Raw genomic sequence first — 23,029 nt, 5'->3', positions numbered from 1 at the left:
TGCCACAAAAGAACTTGGAGAGCACCCTTCCAAGAAGGTTATAACGGAGTTGTTGGAAAACCAACAACGAAAAGCACAAGCTTGTTGTGGGCTTGTGGCAAACATCTCAAAATGATGAGGTAACAACCGGCCACTAACTGAAACAATTGCTTACTTGAGATCAACGAAGAAATGAAAACTTCTTTCGCCGAGAGGATATGGAGAAAGCTTGGATCAATGATAAGCACCACAAATAGCAACATTCCCAATGGAAGGCTTTAGGTGAAATATGACACAAGATAACTCCAACGAAGAGATTAATATGGGTTGAAACAATTCATGATTGAAGAGAAGATGATGGTTTCACAATATCTCATTCTTGACAACTTGTGAATCACGAAACATGAATGGAAATTGTCAAGAATGATATAGCACCTCAAAAGATAAGGTAGAAAGAATTGCACTTCGAAATGCAAGAAGAAGAATACTTGAGCTCCTCAAAACAAAACATGTGTTGAGCACCATGTTTATTTTAGAGTATAGCTTAGCGGATCTTAACTCCGAGAGAAATCTTGAAGAACAATTGAAGAATGAAAAGAATCCTTGACGAACCATCATGTAGAGCCTCCATGAAGAACTCCGGTAATGAAAGGATGATAGAAAGAAAGAGAAGTTGAAAACACAAGGTGAAGCCTTGCAATGATTTAGATGAAGCTTTGAAATGATATAACCGAGAAAACTTGGAACTCCGGAAAGAAAGATGAACAAATGAAATCAAGAATTTTGATGAACCTCCGGAATAAGGAATTGAATTTACTCGATGAAACAAGAATAAGAATTACATTATGCTCATCATTCACCAATTAAATTGATGGCAAGCAATGGATTTGACATACTACTTATTCTCGTAGAAAGAATTAAAAGAGATATAGCACAAACTTGAGAAGGTATTGATGGAACCACCAGTGGGATTTGGAAACAACAAATATTTTGATATGATAATGAAGGAAGTGAAATGTTGAACGAACCACCGTAAGAATTGAAAATGAAAGTAGCAAAGGCACAATTTACCGGGAAGAATAGGAAAACGAATGAAGATACTTGAGGGTATTTAGATACATGAGAACGAAGAGATCATGAACTGATTAGAGGGTATTTGAACGATGCACCGATAAGATTTGGAGAATGATAGCTACACGCTAAGAATGAAGAATTATGACATGATGGCCTTCGGAGGAAAGAAATGGAAACAAGTCATGAAATGCTCCGGATGGTAAGAAAAGAAATCTCACAATCAAAACAATTATGAGGATAGCATGCAGCTAGAACCATGAATCTTCAAGAGAAATGTACCAAGATTTAGAGGAAACACTTCTTCGGTCTTCACATGGTGAGAATGATGATGAGAATCACCAAAATTGTTGAGGCACTCTGGAACAAAGAAGAATAGAAATGATGAACAAACGATGAAAATATTTTTAAAGCGATCTTGGAGAAAGAATATGACTGATGAAAATTCATTCTTACGTCAAACTTTCAAATGAATTTGAGAATCGCTCCTGATAATTCGAAGAGTTAGGTAAGATCCTGGGAAAAGACCTGTGGGTTAGGGCCCACTCAAAAGATACACCTTCTAAAAATTACTTGAAAGGGAAATTGCACCGGTTGAATTAAATGACTTGAATGAGATAACAACCTCGAAATAACTTGAACGGATTTTGAATGGAAAATAATCTTCTAAGATATCTTGAGCACTCCGGATAAGAATAGAGAGAGGTGAACAATTAAGAGGTGCACCGACATGAGAAAGCATTAGAAATGAGGAAAGGAATATGATCAACACCGAAAGCTTGAATTGGATCCACCGGAGAAGAATACGAGAATGAAGAATGATGAAATTGAAGCTCGTGAGCATCTTCATGAGGATCACCGGATCAGAACATTGATTGAAAAGAGTGAATAGACTTCACATGAATAAATGGATACTTGATTAAGAAATCTGGGTCCTTGATGAAAAGGGTGGGAGGGCGGGAAAACAAAGGCAACTTGGGGACGGATGAAATGGATACCGTTGAGAAAACTTAGAATTGATCTCACAAATGTTGAAATGATCGGATCCACTTGAAGAGAAGCACACCGGTAGGAAAGAATTGACATGACAATCTTGATGATCAAAAAGGATTAGTACTCCCATAGAAATATGAGAACACCATTTAGGAAAGGTATGGATTCCACATTTGACTTAGAAGCAACTCGAATACCACAAATAAAACAAAACAAAGGATTTGGCTTGCAGAATAAGCCGGAACAAATACATATTATAGAGATTTACCCAATCCCATATCATGCATCTGTCGGAAAGATATCCTAGGAGCTACTTGAGTTCCCACCTATAAACTCCCGAAACTTTCTGGTTATGCAATCTGGTGTTGCGGATACAGGGGAAGCAATATATCTCACCCAAACTAACAATACCTACATCCAAGCTGTATCCATCCGTCAACACATAACCAAGAAAACTCCGGAAATCGTGTACCTCAACCTTCGAAAAGCATCCGTTATACGAGCTATGGCAATAATCCCGAACTCCCGCCCCAGTACTGGGTGGCGTCGGGGTTATTTCACCAAAAACTGCATAAAAGAGATTTTCGATGTCGGCAAAACTCAGGTATTCCAGAACTGCAACGATAAAATTGTGACGACAACACCTCGGAGCTCAACTCCCCGGGTCAATGCCACATAATAGACAGGAGGCACCAAGAACAATGTTCTCGTCACAAAACCATCGGAACGATTCCAAGATACTCGCGTGATCCTAAAAAAATTTAGTGAAATTTGAGGAGAGGAAAGACAAAACATCTACGTCAAGAGACCTCACCAGAGCGACGAAGAGGGCTGAGGAGTAAAAAGAATCATACCCTCCGATATATATAATCCTAAGACTCAAAGTAGTTTTCTTCTAGACTCAACAACGGCCAACAATCAAGGGGGCTCCTATGGTCGATCGAGGCTCTGATACCAACTTGTCACGCCCAATATGCGACCCTATCCAAAAGGAACTTGAAGGTCCCACCAAGGATAGACCCGCATATTGAAACGCTTTTGCAAGGTGGATATCATTACATCAACATTACATAATAGAAGGGGATACATACAAAAGGCATACAATGCCACACGAATACATCAATACATCTTATATAAGATCAACATCCGACTACGAATGAAACACAAACAGAAACTCAACGACATCCACCCTGCTAGCCCAGGTTGCTGTCCTGGAACCTATCCCCTGATCGAAGAAGAAGCAGAAGAAGAACTCAACGCAAGCAAGCATCACTCTCGCGTCATGATCATCGCAACCTGTACCTGCAACTGTTGTTGTAGTAATATGTGAGCCACGAGGACTCAGCAATCCCATTACCATGGGTATCAAGACTAGCAAAGCTTAAAGGGAAAGGAAGGGGTAAAGTGGTGAGGTTGCAGCAGCGACTAAGCATATATGGTGGCTAACATACGCAAATAAGAGCGAGAAGAGAGAAAAAGGAACGATCGAGAAGCTAGCAATGATCAAGAAGTGATCCTGAACTCCTACTTACATCAAACATAACCCAGAAACCGTGTTCACTTCCCGGACTCCGCCGAAAAGAGACCATCATGGCTACACACACGGTTGATGCGTTTTAATTCGGATCTGGTGTCAAGTTATCTACAACCGGACATTAACAAATTCCCATCTGCCTATAACCGCAGGCACGGCTTTCGAAAGATTATACCCTGCAGGGGTGTCCCAACTTAGCCCATGATAAGCTCGCGTGATCAACGAAGGATATACCTTCTCCCAGGAAGACCCGATCAGACTCGGAATCCCGGTTTACAAGACATTTCGACAATGGTAAAACAAGACCGGCAAAGCCGCCCGAATGTGCCGACAAATCCTGATAGGAGCTGCACATGTCTCGTTCTCAGGGCACACCGGATTGTCCAAACTTCCGGTAGGCCAGCCCAGAGTTGCCCCTGGTGGCCACCGGCGGCTGACAGGTTGGACCAACACTCACGACGAGCACTGGCCCGGGGGGGGGGGGTAAATAAAGATGACCCTCGGGCTCCAGAAACCCAATGGAAAAAGGGCTAGGTGAGGCAAATGGTAAAACCAAGGTTGGGCCTTGTTGGAGGAGTTTTATTCAAAGCAAACTGTCAAGGGGGTCCCATAAGTCACCCAACCACGTAAGGAATGCAAAATCCGGGAACATAACACTGGTATGACGGAAACTAGGGCGGCAAGAGTGGAACAAAACACCAGGCATAAGGCCGAGCCTTCCACCCTTTACCAAGTATATAGATGCATTAATAATATAAGAGATATTGTGATATCCCAACCAAAATCCTGTCCACCATGGAGAAATCTTCAACTTCACCTGCAACTAGCAACGCTATAAGAGGGGCTGAGCAAAAGCGGTAACATAGCCAAACAACGGTTTGCATAGGAAAGGTATCAAAGGTTAGATGTTCATGGCAATATGGGAGGCTTGATAAACAGGTGATAGGTAGCGCAGCAAAGCGATAGAACGAAGCAACTAGCATAGCAATGATAGTAGTGAGATCCAGGGTAGAGGTCATATTGCCTGAAATCCTGCAAGGAAGAAGAACGATTCCATGAAGAAGACGAACGGAAGTAGTCGAACGAATCCTCACAATCGCAACATTACCGGAACTAAGAAGCAACACCGGAAATAAACAAACAACATGGTAAATGCACAAGCATAAACATGGCATAATGCACAATCAAGTATGATGCATGTCCGGTTTAAAGAGGCATGGCATGGCAAGGTACAACAAACAATACTACAAGTTAAGTGGAGCTCAATATGCAACGAGTTGCATATTGACGAAACACCACATTCAAGTTATATAGTTCCCTCTCGTTTAGGTACACAACAATATTAAATGTTGTTAAACATGGCAAGAGGTGAAACATAATGAATCTACCTATCTAGGCAAGTTTAAATGAGGCCGGAAGTTACAAACAACAATTCCGGAATATCCTCATGAGCAATATTCAAATTTGGTACTGTTCTGTCCTAAAGCTTATTTTAGATTTGTTAAACATGCAAAGTAATGCTACCATGTTAATCTATGCATTTTTCCACCCCATTTACATATAAAGAATATTTAATTCCGAGCTACGGTTATTTAGTTATGAAATAAATCATTTTAACATGGCATATTAGCAAATTTAATCAAACAGCAATTTAAACATTGCAAACATGGATGAAAGTGGCATATTATGAAACTAGATGAAAATCTAAGAATTTTACATGTATAAATTATTTACATATGATGCACGGTTAATGAGTTTTTATATGCATGAACATGGAGGGGCTTTCTGTAAATCAGCAAAGCCCTAGAATAATAGACAAATTCGCTGGACAGGAAAAAAACAACATTGGGCCGAATCTGACTGGCCCGAATGTGTATAGGAGAGGGCACTGGGCTGGGGAGCTCACCATGGGCTTCAGCCCGTCGGTGAGGAGGAGGCCAGGCAGGCCGGGGCGCTGGGCCGTAGGCCTGGCGCTGCTGGGCCGGGCGCGAACGGGGCCGGTCCGAGCGGCGCTCGTCCTCCTCCCGCTCGAACAGGGAGGAGGCGGCCATGGCAGAGGGCGCGGCGGTGCCGGAGTGCAGGGAGGCCGGGAGGGGACCGGGGCAGGTCCGGCGAGCGTCGAAACGGATCGATCCGGCCTTGGGGGTCCAGATCCGGCCGGCGGAGGGGTCGGCGGCGCTGCCTCAGAGCTCCGGCGGCGGCGGCAACCTGCGGGAGAGAGAGAGGGGCAATGAGGAAAGAGGAGAGGAGGACGGGAGACGACGGAGGCGGGACCTGGGCGAAGATCTCGTCGGCGGCGGGGCTCCGGCCTAGATCCGGGGCGGCGGCGAGATCCTCCAGCGGGACGCCGGCGGGATGCGTCGAGGCGATGGGGTCGGGGCGCTCGGCGCTAGGCGAGGTGCAGGAGCACGGGGGCGGATCGGCCCGGTTTGGCCTGGCGCGGGCTCCCCGTGGGCCGGCCGGGCTGCGGCGAGGTGGGATGGTGCGGGGGACAGGTGGAGGCCTGGGAGTGGCCAGGGGCGCCAACTGGTGGTGGCTCGCCCGCTTGGGCGGCGCCAAGTGGCGGTGGAGGAGTGGCCAGTCATGGATTTGGAGGAGGGGGCGGCGGCTGCGAGGTAGGAGGTGGCTGGCGGCGCGGAAAACGAGGAGGAGGGAGGAGAAGGCCAAAATGGCATGTGGGGGGTGTTTAAATAGGCAGGGGTCTAGGGTTAGGGGGATTTGCTCCGTTTTCGGACCGTTCGATCGCCATCGGATGGCTCCGGAGCGGAGAGGGTCTAGATGAGTGGATAGTGGGCTGTGAAGAGTAGTTGGGCTGAGAGGAGAGAAGAGAAATGCAGCCCGGCAACTATTTTCGGAGACCGAAAACGTCCGACGTAAATACCGGCAACGGTGCCGCTATATAATTAACGGTTGGGCTATCAAACGAGCTCCGAATGTGACGAAACATGATAGGCGCTCTGTCTACACTATAATAAGATCGCACGCCAAGTTGCATCCCATTCCGAGAACATTTTAAGCCACTTATAAAATAATATTTCGGAGGCGCCGCGGGCACGTGCGAGTGTGGTCGGGCTCAGAACGGACAACGGAGAGAACCGGGGAAACCCGGACGGATGCAAGTTTTATGAAAACGATGCCGATGCAATGCGCATGATGCTATGAGATGAGATGCATAACAAGAACAAAATGCAAAACAACAGACAAAACCCAACCACGGAGGAAATAACATATCGCATCTCCGGAAAAGGAAAGAGTTGGATTTACGAATATGGAAAGTTGTATCTGGGGCGTTACATGGAGGGAGGGGGAGCAGAAGCTGAAGAAGAGAGAAGATGCAAGAGTGCGGGACTCCATTTCCTTCCCCCGGCTCTTTATAAAGAGCCAGGATGGGGGCTCAGCCACCCCGCTCAGCCAATCAAGACACGGAAGGCGCAGGGAACTAGGACCAACTCGCTGCCCCGGCCCGCGACGGCCCGGTTCGCCGCCTCCACTGTTCGCCACCCTACGCGCGTGGAAACCACGTGGCAGGCATGCAGGACCGAGGCGATGGGTGAGGTGACCTCTCCCCACCCCGTGATCGTGGGGGGTGGGCGCCTTGAAGACCACACACCGGCCCCGTTCAGTGAATGGGCCGAGCCTCCACGCCTCCCTCCGTTTATGGGGAAGGCGCGAACCGCCCCCTTTTACCACGACGTGATGCATGCGCGCAGAGCTCAGCCTCACGCATGCCTCCCACGTCACGCTCGCCTCCCCACGCTGAGTCACGCGCGAGAGGCATGAGAAGCGCAGCGCGCAAAGAAACTTACCATGGTAAAAACTACCCCGCCTGCCCACGCACCGTTTTTGGGCCTAGCCCAACGACGCGACTGCGCTTACGTGTGGCCCAGGCCTGGGGGCTCCTGTCGGTGTACAAAAAGAGGGGTACACTTTTTGTACCCCTATAACTGTGCACGGGCAGTTCGAGCCACGGACGCCACCGCACCGGGCAAGGCAAGGGAGGTGAGCCAAGGTAAGGCCGAAGCTCGAAAGGAGCAGAACGACGCCAAGACCAAGACCACGAAGAGCAAAGGGAACAAAGCAGACTCCCCCGACAAGATCCTTGTCGGGGGGCGGTTTTGGCAAACCCGACAAGGCCCTTGCCATAGCGGCTCGCCGCACACCTACGGAGAGAATCACCCTTGAGTCCACTGCCCCCATGGGGCAAGGATTTGGGAGACATCCCCGTGGTGGCATGCAGATCTTTGTGAAGACATTCAAGATCAGATACACACTATAGAAGATGACGACCCTTGGCGGGATCCCAGCCAAGGAGGACCACAAGGCCCCCGGCAGGAGCCTTGCCGGGGATGATAGCAGGCGCCACGGCAAGACCCTTGACGGGGCCCCGGCAAGACCCTTGCCGGGACTACGGCGAGGCCCTTGCCAGGGACACTCGTAGGGCCACCATCAGGCCCACGCCTCCAACCTCTACCACCGTTCGCATGCAGCGGCCGACCCAACCAGTTGGGCAGGCACCTGCGTGGCGGTAATCAAATCTTCATGGAGACCCACCGCTGCGCCACCTCAGCTACCTGCCTGTCTGCATGGCATCACAGGCACCGCTGGCCAGGGCGCGTGTCGACACGAAAGGGATCGGCGACGTACAAGACTGGGCTCTCCCCCGTCCCTGATAAAGCAGGGACACCTAGGCACGACACATTAAATGCGCCTTGTCATGTAATGCGAGGGATAAACTCGTATCACTGTGCCCTTTCCACCTCCTGTGTGCCACTGTGGCAACCCCTTTTCCCTATAAAAGGAGGCCCAAGGCGACCAGGAGGGGGATTCAGCTTTTTGGAGCTCCTCATGCCCCATTAATAGCTCAAGAACACAGATAAACAAATCATCAAGGCAGGAGTAGGGTTTTACGCATCCTCGCGACCCGAACCTAGATAAAGAACCCGTGTGCTATCTGTTTGATTCGCCCTCCTCACAACCCCGCGCCCCGCAACCGTAGTAGGGATTCTCGTGATCCCATAGGTGTCTTCCTCGCACCGACAATGAACGTCAACGACCTCCCTCTCCACCACGACAAGAGAACGACAATGCCAACAATGAAGAAGGCCAAGAAGAAGAATAAGATGAAGAAGAAGTTCAACCAAGAACCAAGCAAAAGCTTTCACGAGTTCGAGCAAGAATTGCTAAAGACCATCCCGTCAAGCAAATCTACAATGATATTCAAATCGGGAGAATCACTCGCTCTAAAACTCATTTAGCTAACTTTTGTGAAAACTATTCTTTCATCTCTAGCATTGAACCTATGAAAGTCAAAGAAGCATTGGAAGATCCGGATTGTATAAATGCTATGCATGAAGAGCTACACAACTTTGAGAGAAACCAAGTTTGGACATTGGTTGAGAAGCCCGACAACAACCACAACATCATCGGTACCAACTAGGTGTTTCGCAACAAGCAAGATTAAGATGGGCAAGTAGTTTGCAACAAAGCACGTCTCGTCGCCCAAGGCTACACACAAGTCGAAGGTATGGACTATGGTGAGACTTATGCTCCTGTTGCTAGACTTGAGTCCATTCGCATCTTACTTGCCTATGCTAATCACCATGATATCACCTTGTACCAAATGGACATTAAAAGTGATTTTCTAAATGATGAAATAGAGGAGGAAGTTTATGTTAAACAACCTCCCGGCTTTGTCAATCCTAAGAAACCAAATCATGTTTACAAACTTCACAAAGCCCTTTATGGTCTTAAGAAAGCTCCTAGAGCTTGGTACAAATGCTTAACTAAGTTTCTTCTTGAAAAGGGATTTGAAATTGGGAAAATTGATTCCAAACTTTTTACTAAAAGGGTTAATGGAGAATTATTTGTATGCCAAATTTATGTTGATGATATTATACTTGGATCAACTAACCCTCATTTTAGTGAGAAGTTTGGAAAGCTAATGTCGGAGAAGTTTGAGATGTCAATGATGAGTGAACTCAATTTCTTTCTTGGGTTGCAAATCAAGCAAACTAAGGAAGGTACTTTTGTTTCTCAAACAAAGTACACCAAGGACTTATTCAAGAAGTTCAATACGCAAGAATGCAAAGGTATGTCTACACCCATGCCTACTAGTGGACATCTTGACTTGACCAAAGATGGTGAACCAGTTGATCAAAAGGTTTATCGCTCTATGATTGGTTCATTGTTATATCTATGTGCTTCACGTCCCGATATCATGCTAAGTGTGTGCATGTGTGCACGATATCAAGCTGCTCCTAAAGAATGTCATCTTAAGGCCGTGAAAAGGATAGTGAGATACTTAATCCATACACCAAATTTTGGCATTTGGTATCCTAAGAGGGGCTCTTTCGATCTTGTTGGCTACTCCGACTCAGACTATGCCGGAGACAAGGTTGATAGAAAGTCCACTTCGGGTACTTGTCAATTTCTTGGTAGATCTCTTGTGTCTTGGTCCTCCAAGAAACAAAACTCGGTATCCTTATCTACCACCGAAGCGGAGTACATTGCCGCTGGTTCATGTTGTGCTCAATTACTTTGGATGACCCAAACTCTTAAAGATTATGGGATATATGTGAAACATGTTCCATTGCTTTGTGACAATGAAAGTGCTATCAAAATTGGTCATAATCCCGTACAACATTCTCGAACTAAGCATATTGAAGTTCGTCATCATTTCATTCGAGATCATGGTGCTAAGGGTGACATTAATCTTAAGCATGTTGGCATCGAAAAGCAATTAGTGGATATATTCACTAAACCTCTTGATGAGAAAGTGTTTTGCAGGTTGAGAGGAGAATTGAACATCATTGATGCTTCAAACTTGTAGTAGAAACTCCATTGGATACGTGCAAGACATGAGCTGATGACTAATCCTTGATATCTCTCTTATGATGAAAATATTATATCTTGGATATAATTGCATCTTGCATGTTATCTAACCCATGTAGGTAGATGAACTCAAATTCCAAGTGGTGCTCCCAACTCTTGATGAGCTACATCAACCTTGAGCAACCCACACAAGATCAACTACATGGTCAACACCACCAACCAAGGAATGGTATACCATCTTAGAGAAGCTTTACTCCGAGTCATGAGCTAAAGCAACTCGACAAGATGTGAACACATCAAGATGCTTAAACAAAAAATGGTAAACCCATTTTGACCTTAAACAATGAGTATGACCTATGATCAAGTGATCTCACTTGACTCCTAAGTCAATATACTCTAACATAGGTGACTTTGTCGCCGACCATCTCTAGATGAAGTTCTCTCGTGTTCTTTTCTGAGTTTTTGCGTTTGTCTCATGCATATTTGTTTCCCCTTTCAAAAAAACTTCATCTAGATTTCTTTTTTTTCTGTTTGTTCTGCATTTTCTGCATCCAATTCATTGCATATCATTTAGTAAATTCCTTGCAAATCTTTGTGAGATCTTACTAGTCTAGTGACCTGAGGTGACAAGTGTTTTCTCTGTGATGAACTCGGTTTCACCGATTTTTTTAGTTCAACCGAATCCTTTCGGTACAACCGAAGCATACCACTCGGTGCCACCGATTTCACAACAGGAAAAACAATTTGCCACTTATTCTATGTTTCTTCTGATCCAGCTCCACTCAATGAATCTTTTCCTCTACAAGCATCACATTTTTATAAATGCTTTGTGCTGTGACTCAAGGATGAAACCCTTCTTGGAAATTGATGTCAAAGGGGGAGAGAGAGATCACATCAAAGCTTATCACTTACAGAGATCACATCAGAGAGGGATAGTATCACCTCCTCAAGGGGAGAAAGAGATCTCTAGGGGGAGAGAATACTCAAGTAGAAAGTATTTCTCAAGGATCCCAGATGCTTGGTGTTCAAGAGGAGAGATGCCACATGTCTTATTGAGGGGAAAAGACATGTTCAAATGTGCTTATTTGCATTAGCTTGCATTAGATCCGTTCATTTATATCTTTTAGCCCTGATTTTCTATTCCCTATCTTCTCCAAGTATCCCATGCTAGATTCAGGGGGAGCAAGACATCTAAGGGAAAGAAATCATTTAAATTCATTGCACATCTTTACTCTTGGGGACATGTCTAATCCAATGTGGTACTTAGTACTCACTCTCTACATGTCATCCCAGTCTTGGTATTCTTGTGGTTTCTTCTGTTTGCTCTGGCTAGTAGATGTACCTGTGTTATCTAACCTTGTTTGTGCAGGTTCATTCCATCCTAAGCCAACTCAAGACTACAACGTAAGTATATGCATCACACTCATGTGTATGAGAAATTCTTGCTGATGTACATACTGTTTGCAAGAAGGACTCATGAGCATGAAGGTATTTTCTTTAATATTCTTTGCTCTGATGCATATGGCCAAGATACATGTAACACATTGCCTACTCTGTCATGGTTATGCTCTCAAATGCTTCTATATTCCATATTCACATGATTGCATACATGTAGGGGGAGCCTATGCTTGTTACATGTCTTTCCAAAGCTTTACTTGCTATTCTCTATATCTTTATCTAAAGCTTTGATGTATGTTGTCATCAATTACCAAAAAGGGGGAGATTGAAAGCACAAGTGCTCCCTAGGTGGTTTTGGTAATTAATGTCAACATATCTTTTGTTGGACTAACACTTTTACCTAGTACACTCCAGACAAGTTCAACAATGGAGTGGCATGGACTAAAAGATGTGGGAATTCCTTCATGATGCTAAGGACAAAGGATTGGCTCAAGCTTCAAGCTCAAGACTCTTCATTTTATATTTTAGTGATCCAAGATCACATTGAGTCTATAGGAAAAGCCAATACTATCAAGGAGGGATGAGGTGTTGCTTAATGAGCCTCTTGCTTCATGTGCTTAGTGATATGCTCCAAAACCATCCACTACTTTCCCACTTCCACACATATGACCTAAACCTAAAGTCAAAATCGGCCATACCGATTCTTTCTATCCGGCGCCACCGAGTTCAGATGTCATAGCCACTGCCACAAACCCTAGACAAATCGGTCTCACCGATAGGGATCTCGGTCTCACCGAGATGGGATTGAATCTCTTTGTGTATGTCCATTACCAAAATCGGTCTCACCGAGTTTGTGTAATCGGTACTACTGAGATAACAATGCAAACTCTCTGGTTAACTTATTACCAAAATCGGTCCCACCGAGTTTGAGTAATCGGTCCCACCGAGTTTGCCTGGCCAACTCTCTGGTTAGCTAATTACCAAAATCGTTCTCACCGAGTTTGTGTAATCGGTCTCACCGAGATTACGTTATGCCCTAACCCTAACCATATCGGTCCACCGAGTTGCATGTCAGTCCCACCGAAAATCCTAACGGTCACTAGGTTTACTAAATTGGTCCGACCGAGTTCATCAATTCGATCCCACCGAGATTGGTAAATTGTGTGTAACGGTTAGATTTTGTGTGGAGGCTATATATACCCCTCCACCTCCTCTTCATTCATGGAGAGAGCCATCAGAACAAACCTACACTTCCAACTTACCATTTCTGAGAGAGAACTACCTACTCATGTGTTGAGGCCAAGATATTCCATTCCTACCATATGAATCTTGATCTCTAGCCTTCCCCAAGTTTCTTTCCACTCAGATCTTCTTTCCACCAGATCCAAATCCTATGAGAGAGAGTTGAGTGTTGGGGAGATTATCATTTGAAGCACAAGAGCAAGGAGTTCATCATCAACACACCATTTGTTATTTCTTGGAGAGTGGTGTCTCCTAGATTGGCTAGGTGTCACTTGGGAGCCTCCGACAATATTGTGGAGTTGAACCAAGGAGTTTGTAAGGGCAAGGAGATCGCCTACTTCGTGAAGATCTACCGCTAGTGAGGCAAGTCCTTTTTGGGCGAAGGCCATGGTGGGATAGACAAGGTTGATTCTTCGTGGACCCTTCGTGGGTGGAGCCCTCCGTGGACTCGCGCAACAGTTACCCTTCGTGGGTTGAAGTCTCCATCAATGTGGATGTACGATAGCACCACCTATCGGAATGACGACAAAAACATCCGTGTCTACAATTGCGTTTGAATTCTCCAAACCCTTCCCTTTACTTTCTGGCAAGTTGCATGCTTTAATTTCCGCTGCCTATATACTCTTTGCATGCTTGCTTGCTATATGTTGTGAATGTTAAACTTGTGCCTAAACTCCACTTAAACTTAAAGAAGTTAAAAACTGCAACTTTGGTACTTAGTGTCTAATCCCCCCCTCTAGACACCTCTTCTCAAGGTCCTACAAGTTATCATGTGAGGGTTGTTGCTATGGACATGAGCATCCTGATGAAAGGATCGAGAAGAGGTGTGTAGAGGGGATGATTAGACCCTCAACAAATAAAGGTGGCCGTTTTTAAGTTTTTCAAGTTGAGGTTGGATATTAGCACAATTTCAAACATTCATAATACAATTCAAGCAAGCATGCAAAGAGTATATGAGCAGCCGAAAGTAAAGCATGCAACTTGCAAGAAAGTAAAGGGATGAGATTGGAGTGTGCAAACGCAATTGGAGACACGGAGATTTTTGGCGTGGTTCCGATAGGTGGTGCTAAAGTACATCCACGTTGGTGGAGACATCAACCCACGAAGGGTAACGGTTGCGCGGGTCCATGGAGGGCTCCACCCACAAAGGGTCCACGAAGAAGCAACCTTGTCTATCCCACCATGGCCATCGCCCACGAAGGACTTGCCTCACTTGGGTAGATCTTCCATGAAGTAGGCAATCTCCTTGCTCTTACAAACTCCTTGGTTCAACTCCACAATATTGATGGAGGCTCCCAAGTGACACCTAACCAATCTAGGAGACACCACTCTCCAAAAGGTAATAGATGGTGTGTTGATGATGAACTCCTTGCTCTTGTGCTTCAAATGATAGTCTCCCCAACACTCAACTCTCTCTCTCTCATAGATTTGGCTATGGTGGAAAGACGATTTGAGTGGAAAGCAACTTGGGGAAGGCTAGAGATCAAGATTCTTGTGGTTGGAATGGAATATCTTGGTCTCAACACATGAGTAGGTGGTTCTCTCTCAGAAAATGAATGTTGGAAGTGTAGGCACGTTCTGATGGCTCTCTCCATGAATGAAGAATGGGTGGAGGGGTATATATAGCCTCCACACAAAATCTAACCGTTACACACAGATTCCCAAACTTGGTGAGACCGAATCGTAAAACTCGTTTAGACCGATTCAGGTCAAAATATGAACGTTAGAGTTTTTGGTGGGACCAACCAGGTCAACTCGGTGGGACCGATATGCAATGGTTAGGGTAAAAACTCAACTCAGTTTGACCGATTACGCAAACTCGGTGGGACCGATTTTGGTAATAAGCAAACTAAGTATTGGTCAAGCAGACTCGGTGGGACCGACTGAACAAACTCAGTGAGACAAAAACTGTTGCAACCGGTCATAGAGAATTTGCAAGCCCATCTCGGTGAGACCGAGATACCACCGGTGAGACTGAACAGATTAGGGTTTGGTAGTGGCTATGTCAAATGAGCTCGGTGGCGCCGGATAAATCAAATCAGTGGGGCCGATTTTGACTTTTAGGTTTAGGACATATGCGGATATGAGAAAGTGGTTGAGGGTTTTGGAGCATATCACTAAGCACTTTGAGCAAGCAAGCCATTAAGCAACACCTCATCCCATTTTAATACTATTGGCTTTCCTATGGACTCAATGTGATCCTGGATCACTAAAATGAGAATGTAGAGTCTTGAGATTTTGCCAATATTTGTCCTTAGCATCTTGAAGGGTTTCCACATCCTCTTGTCCATGTCCATGCCACTCCAATGTTGAACTTATCTGAAATATACTAGGTAGAAATATTAGTCCAACAAGAGATATGTTGGCATTAGTTACCAAAATCACCCATGGAGCACTTGTGCTTTCAATCTCCCCCTTTTTGGTAATTGATGACAACATACATCAAAGCTTTAGATAAAGATATGAAGAAAGTAGCAAGTAAAGCTTTGGAAGGACATGCAACATGCATTAGCTCCCCGCTACATGTATGAAATCATGTGATGATAGATCATAAGAGTATGAGAATTCATAAACATGACAGAGCAAGCAATGAGTTACATGTGTCTTGGCTATATGCATCAGAGCAAATGGTGTAGATACTGGAAATATATCTTCATGTTCATGAGTCTCTCTTGAAAACAATATATACCATAGCAAGAGATCTTCATGCATATGAGTGTGATGCATATAGTTACCTTTTGGTCTTGAGCTAGCTTTGAAAGAGATGTACCTGGGTAAACAAGGTTAGATAACACAAGAACATCTACTAGACAGAGCAAGAACAAGAGATCACAAGAATACCAAGACTATAGGATGACATGTTGAAAGTGAATACTAGGTACTCTATTTGGATATTGACATGTCCCCAAGGATAAAGATATGCAATGAATTCGAAGGATTTTCTTCCCTTAGGTGTCTTTCTCGCCTTGAATCTGACATTGGATAATGGGAGAAGATAGAGTAATAGAAAATCAGAGCAAGATAATCATAACATATACTATCATATCTTTCCCCTCTTGAAGATGTGAGAAAACTTTCCTCTTAAGGATAGGAGCATCAGGAGAAGCTTTAGGTGTGCATTCTCTCTTATGTGAGAAGCTTTGATGTGCTCTCTCTCTCCCCTTCACATCAATTTCCAAGAAGGGACTTCTGGAGCATGAGTCAAGTAGGTTTGGTCCTGGAGTCACATTTCCAGGCAACATTTAATAGGATGCTAATAGAGGACAAGTTTCATTGAGTGGAGCTGGGACAAGTATGCAGGATGCGAATGACACAGTTTTTATCTCATGACATTAGTGGCACCGAGTTGTTATTTTCGGTGAAACTAAGATGGTTCAGTTCAGCCGAAGTAAACAAGTCGGTGAGGCCGAGTTCAAACCAGAGAGAAAATCACTTGTCACCTCAGCTCACTTAGGCAAATTAAGATCTCACAAGGATATGCAATGAATTAACCGAAGGATTTGCAATGTATTGGATGTAGGGAAATGCAGAACAAAGCAGAGAAAAGAAAAGAAATCTATATGAAGTTTTTTCTGAAAGGGGAACAAGCAAGCAAAAGACAAATGCAAGGGCACAAAGAAACAACAGACAACTTCATCTAGAAATGGACGGCAACAAAGTCACCTATGTTAGAGTATATTGACTTAGGAGTCAAGTGAGGACACTTGATCATAGGTCATACTCATCGTTTAAGCACATAATGGGGTTGCCATTTTTCGTTTAAGAATTTTGATATATTCACATCTTGTTGAGTTGCTCTGACCCATGTCTTGGGGTAAAGCTTCTCTAAGATGGAATTACATACCTTGGGTGGTGGTGTTGAACTTGGTCATGTAGTTGAACTTGTTTAGGGTGCTCAAGTTGATGTAGATCACCAAGAGTTGGGAGCACCACTTGTAGTTGAATTTCATCTTCCTACATGGGTTAGTCTTGCAAGGAAGAGCACTTGTGTATCCAAAGTGACAATCGTGAAATTTGATACCACTTAAAATTTGATATAAGGAATTTGTCAAAGGGTATATTGAATGGATTCGTGCTTCCTTGTCTTTAACCACCAATGTGTAGAGACTTGGAGATGTAGATATTGCTGATTGAGTTGCAATCTCATAGAGTTGGGCTCATCCAAGTACCTACAAGGGTTAGATAGCACGCAAGAGTACAAGAATATCCAAGACATATGATCATCATAAGAGAAATGTCAAGTATTAGTCATGGTAAGGCTCATGCCTTGCATGCATCCACATGGAGTTTCTACTCCAAATTTGAGGCATCAATGATGTTCAATTCACATCTCAACCTGCAAAACACTTTCTCATCAAGTGGTTTGGTGAATATATCCGCCAATTGCTTATTTGTATGAACATGCTTAAGTTTGATATCTCCCTTAGCAACATGATCTTGAATGAAATTATGGCGAACTTCAATATGCTTAGTTCGAGAATGTTGCATGGGATTATGAGCAATCTTAATAGCACTCTCATTGTCGCAAAGCAATGGAACATGTTTCACATATATCCCATAATCTTTAAGAGTTTGGGTCATCCAAAGTAATTGAGTACAACATGAACCAGCGGCAATGTATTCCGCTTCGGCGGTGGATAAGGATACCGAGTTTTGTTTCTTGGAGGACCAAGACACAAGAGATTTACCAAGAAATTGAAAAGTACCTGATGTGGACTTTCTATCAACCTTGTCACCGGCATAGTCCGAGTCGGAGTAGCCAACAAGATTAAAAGAAGACCTCTTAGGATACCAAATTCCAAAATTTGGTGTGTGTATTAAGTATCTCACTATCCTTTTCATAGCCTTAAGATGACACTCTTTGGGTGTCGCTTGATATCGTGCACACATGCACACACTTAGCATGATATCGGGACGGGAGGCACATAGATATAACAATGAACCAATCATAGAGCGGTAAACCTTTTGGTCAACCGGTTCACCATCCTTTGTCAAGTCAAGATGTCCACTAGTAGGCATGGGGGTATTCATACCTTTGCATTGTTGCATGTTGAACTTCTTGAATAAGTCCTTGGTATACTTTGTTTGAGAGATAAAGGTTCCCTCCTTAGTTTGCTTGATTTGCAAACCAAGAAAGAACTTGAGTTCACTCATCATAGACATCTCAAACTTCTCCGACATAAGCTTTCCAAACTTTTCACTAAAATGAGGGTTAGTTGAACCAAATATGATATCATCAACATAAATTTGGCACACAAATAATTATCCATTAACCCTTTTAGTAAAGAGTGTAGAATCAATTTTGCCAATTTCAAACCCTTTCTCAAGAAAAAATTTAGTCAAGCATTTATACCAAGCTCTAGGAGCTTGTTTAAGACCATAAAGAGCTTTGTGGAGTTTGTAAACATGGTTGGATTTCTTAGGATTAACAAAGCCAGGAGGTTGTTTAACATAAACTTCCTCCTTAATTTCACCATTAAGAAAATCACTTTTGATGTCCATTTGATATAAAGTAATGTCATGATGATTGGCATAAGCAAATACGATGCAAATGGACTCAAGTCGAGGATCGAGGGCATAAGTCTCACCGTAGTCCATACCATTGACTTGAGTGTAGCCTTGATAAACAAGACGAGCCTTGTTGCGTACAACTTGTCCATCTTCCTCTTGCTTGTTCCGAAACACCCATTTGGTTCCAAGGACATTGTGCTTCTCATCGGGCTTTTCAACCAACGTCCACACTTGGTTCCTCTCAAAGTTGTGTAGCTCTTCGTGCATGGCATTTATCAAATCCGGATCATCCAATGCTTCTTCAACCTTCATAGGTTCAATGCTAGAAATGAATGAGTAATGTTCACAAAAGTTAGCCAAATGAGATTTAGAGCGAGTAATTCTCCCGGGTTGAATGTCATCAAACATTTGTTCGACGGGATGATCTCTTGAAACTCTTCCTTGAACTCGTGAGAGCTTTTGTTTGGGTCGGGGTGGAACATCCTCTTCATTGTCTTGTTCTTCCTCTTGTCTTTCTTCATTGTTGTTGGTGTTGTTGTTCTCCCATGGAGGTGGAGAAGGAGGTCGTCGAGGTTCATCTTGTTGTACATCCTCGTTTTCATCGTCTTGGTGTGTCCCACTTGTGGATGCCTCCAAGTCAACTTGTGGTTCACCTTGGCGTGAAGTTGAGGCTTCCACTTTGACGAACGAGGTACTCTCCTTCACCTCCGGTGGGCGAATCTTGCCAATAGACAAGTCTTGGATTGCTTCTGAAGGATCTTTGTCACCTACATCAATTGGCAATTGCTCTACTTGCGAGCTGTTAGATTCATCAAACTTCACATCTACCGTCTCTTCAACCTTTCGTGTAAAATTGTTGTAGACACGGTAAGTGTGAGAGTTTGAGCCATAACCGAGTAGGAAACCTTCATGAGATTTAGGAGAAAATTTCGAACGACGATGCTTATGAAGAATGTAGCACTTTGAACCGAATACCCGAAAGTATCCAACTTGGGGTTTGTTACTGGTGAGAAGCTCGTATGCCGTCTTGCCAAGTAGCTTGTGAAGATATAGACGATTCGTTGCATGACAAGCTGTCTCAACCGCTTCCGCCCAAAAGTGTTTTGGCATCTTGTACTCATCAAGCATCGTTACCTCCATTTCGATGAGCGTCCGGTTCTTCCTCTCAACAACTCCATTTTGTTGAGGTGTGTACGTAGCCGATAACTCATGTGAAATACCTTCTTCGTCAAGAAAGGTGTCCACATTGGCATTCTTGAACTCCATTCCGTTGTCATTGCGAACCTTCTTGATCTTCACTTCAAATTGATTTTGGGCCTTCCTAGCGAAGCTTTTGAAGATCTTTTAGACCTGCGATTTACCATCAAGAAAGAACACCCACGTAAATCTTGAAAAATCATCAACAATGACTAGTCCAAATGAGTTACCGCCAAGACTCTTGTAGGCATTGGGACCGAAAAGGTCCATATGAAGTAGCTCGAGCGGTCTCCTCGTGGTTATGATGTTCTTCATGGGGTGGCTTCCTCCAACCCGTTTTCCTGCTTAGCAAGCACTGTAAAGTCTATCCTTGTCAAATACGACATCTTTAGCACCAAGGATATGATCATCTTTAATAAGCTTGTCAAGGTTTCACATGCCCACATGACCTAACAATCTATGCCACAACAAGCCTTTAGAAGATTTAGCCATTAAGCAAGTTCTAGGTTGAGCCTTTTTAGTGAAATCAACAATGTATAGATCACCTCTACGTATGCTGGTAAAGACCATTTTATGATTATACCTTCGAAACACTTGACAATCTACTTCAGTAAATAGGACATTGAAACCAAAGTTGGTTAGTCTAGATACAGAAAGTAGATTATAGCCAAGTGATTCAACGAGCATAACATTTTGTATGGAGTTTTCATGTGAGATGGCCACCTTACAGAGGCCAACCACCTTACCCTTTGAGTTATCACCAAAAGTGACATACTTTCGAGGGCCGTCGTTTTCAGCAAGCTCACGAAACATATCTTTGTCTCCGGTCATGTAATCGGTACATCCACTATCAAGGACCCATTCCTTTCCTCCGGCCATGTAGCCGTGAAGGTTAGCCATAAGACCAAAGTGTCTCATAGACTCTTCAAGATCAAGGTCACTATCATTATCCTCATCATAGTATCCATGATCAACATCATCTTGCAAATGATCATTTCCCAGAGAAAGTGATTCATTAGATATATGATTTTGACAATGTTCATCTCTATGAATTCTAATAGCTTCGGAAATGATATTCCTAATGATTCCAACATCTCCTTTGGCACGCATAAGATTAGTAAGCTCAAATAAACAATCTCCAAACTTAGGATCATTGGGATTCATTTTATTCAAAGCAATAGACTTATGAAGAATCTCATCAAAGTTTTTCAAGGAATAGTCCAGAAACCATTCCTCAAGAAATCTCCATATAGTATAAGCACAATCAAGAGTTGGCAAGTAACCAATAAAATTTCTAGGAAAAATCTCTAGTGATAAGATTGATAGTATTAAGATTGCGAATCATGTCAAGAGACTCATCTTGGGGTGGGATGCAAGGGATCAACAAGGGGTTCACAAGGAGTAGTAAGGTACTTGTTCAAGTGGTATTCATGAAAAATTCCAAGCATCTCATCTTTCCACTCAGTAAAGAACTCTCCATCAAGCATAGGCACTCCACGTCTAAGAACCCCCAACATAGACTCATTCATCTTCCTCCAATGGTGATTAAACCAAAGCAATGGAGACCAATGCTCTGATACCAATTGAAAGGATTGAGAAGAGGTGTCTAGGGGGGGTGATTAGACCCTCAACAAATAAAGGTGGTGTTTTTTAAGTTTTTCAAGTTAAGGTTGGATATTAGCACAATTTCAAACATTCATAATACAATTCAAGCAAGCATGCAAAGAGTATATGAGCCGCGTAAAGTAAAGCATGCAACTTGCAAGAAAGTAAAGGGATGGGATTGGAGTGTGCAAACGCAATTGGAGACATGGAGATTTTTGGCGTGGTTCCGATAGGTGGTGCTATCATACATCCACATTGGTGGAGACTTCAACCCACGAAGGGTAACGGTTGCGCGAGTCCACGAAGTAGGACTTGCCTCACTTGGGTATATCTTCATGAAGTAGGCGATCTCCTTGCCCTTACAAACTCCTTGGTTCAACTCCACAATCTTGACGGAGGCTCCCAAGTGACACCCTAACCAATCTAGGAGACACCACTCTCCAAAAGGTAATAGATGGTGTGTTGATTATGAACTCCTTGCTCTTGTGCTTCAAATGATAGTATCCCCAACACTCAACTCTCTCACACAGATTTGGCTATGGTGGAAATATGATTTGAGTGGAAAGCAACTTGGGGAAGGCTAGAGATCAAGATTCTTATGGTTGGAATGGAATATCTTGGTCTCAACACATGAGTAGGTGGTTCTCTCTCAGAAAATGAATGCTTGAAGTGTAGGCACGTTCTGATGGCTCTCTCCATGAATGAAGAATGGGTGGAGGGGTATATATAGCCTCCACACAAAATCTAACTATTACACATAGATTCCCAAACTAGGTGAGACCGAATGGTAAAACTTGGTCAGACCGATTCAGGTCAACACATGAACGTTAGAGTTTTTGGTGGGACCGACAAGGTCAACTTGGTGGGACCGATGTGCAAGGGTTAGGGTAAAGCCTCAACTCGGTTTGACCGATTACACAAACTCGGTGGGAGCAATTTTGGTAATAAGCAAACTAAGTATTGGTCAACACTACAAAAAAAGACACAACCGTGGCATTTTGGGCTGGACGATTTTTTTTCTGTCATACATATGACACTTCTATGACGATAATTGTGACAAAACCCGGTATCATCATAGATGTGGTGGGCTCCTACTTCTATGACAAAAAAACATGACAGAAAATGGGCTTTTCATCCTGGGCGGGCCGGAGACGCAGCTGCATGTCATTCTTTGGGCCGTCCATGACAGAAAAAACCGTGGTAGAAGCGAGGGCGAGGAAAATTTCGGGGAGTTCCCGGTTACGGTGGAAGGTCGGGGGCCAAGCGATGCGCATTTCTCTCGTACACGTACGTGCGTGTGTGCGAGGCGTTGGCTCTAATTGAACCCGGGCGAGGCGTTGGGCTCTAACTGAACTCGAGCGATTGCACTGCAGGCTATGCGTTACTAAACCCGAGCGATCGATCGATGGCTATTAACTGAACCCGGTCGAGCGATTCCTTCGCTACTGCTGCTAACTGAAGCCGATCGATTGGATGAACAGTGAGCGTTGTGGGGGGGGGGTGGTTGGATGAACCGTGAGCAGTGGTGTTGCCTCTAGATGAATAGGACCCCCGTGGTGTGCAGGGCTAGATGAACAGTAGACGGTGGAGGGGTGCCCGTAGAGGGGTGGTTGAATAGGACCCCGTGGTGTGGTGGAGGGCTGGATGAACAGTAGACGGTGGAGGGGT

The sequence above is a fragment of the Triticum aestivum genome, chromosome 4B (assembly GCF_018294505.1).
Source record: "Triticum aestivum cultivar Chinese Spring chromosome 4B, IWGSC CS RefSeq v2.1, whole genome shotgun sequence".
Taxonomy (NCBI): domain Eukaryota; kingdom Viridiplantae; phylum Streptophyta; class Magnoliopsida; order Poales; family Poaceae; genus Triticum; species Triticum aestivum.
The sequence above is the reverse complement of the archived record's forward strand: the minus strand, read 5'-3'. Positions refer to the sequence as shown.